The sequence below is a fragment of the Trichechus manatus genome, unplaced genomic scaffold (assembly GCF_000243295.1).
Source record: "Trichechus manatus latirostris isolate Lorelei unplaced genomic scaffold, TriManLat1.0 scaffold00030, whole genome shotgun sequence".
Lineage (NCBI taxonomy): Eukaryota > Metazoa > Chordata > Mammalia > Sirenia > Trichechidae > Trichechus > Trichechus manatus.
In genome coordinates this window covers 811,179-811,545 of record NW_004443966.1, presented here as the reverse complement: position 1 = coordinate 811,545, position 367 = coordinate 811,179, and positions in this window count along the sequence as shown.

Genomic DNA, 367 nt, shown 5'->3' with positions numbered 1-367 from the left:
ACTAAGGCAGAGGCTTCAGGCCCTGTTCAGCTCACTTTGAGATGTCATTCAACTAGCACGCATTTATTCCAAACACTCTCTCCAATGTCTCTTTCTTCCCTTCCACCCACAGCAATTTTGAGCTGCAGTGCCTCAGGCTGCATAGGAGCTGGGAACCCAGAACACATGCTCACTGGTTTGGTGCTGCCTGTGTGTCTGCCCAGAGGCTGTGGCCACAGAGGAGGCAGGCCCCAAGAGGCAGCTGGATGCTGCACCCCTGCTGGCTGGAGGGAGTGGAAGGTGCAGAGCAGTGCAGCCTAGCTTCCCAGAGGCCCTCTAGAGACCTTCATCAAGGGAGGGGATGCTCAGCAGTCATGCCTACTGCCTC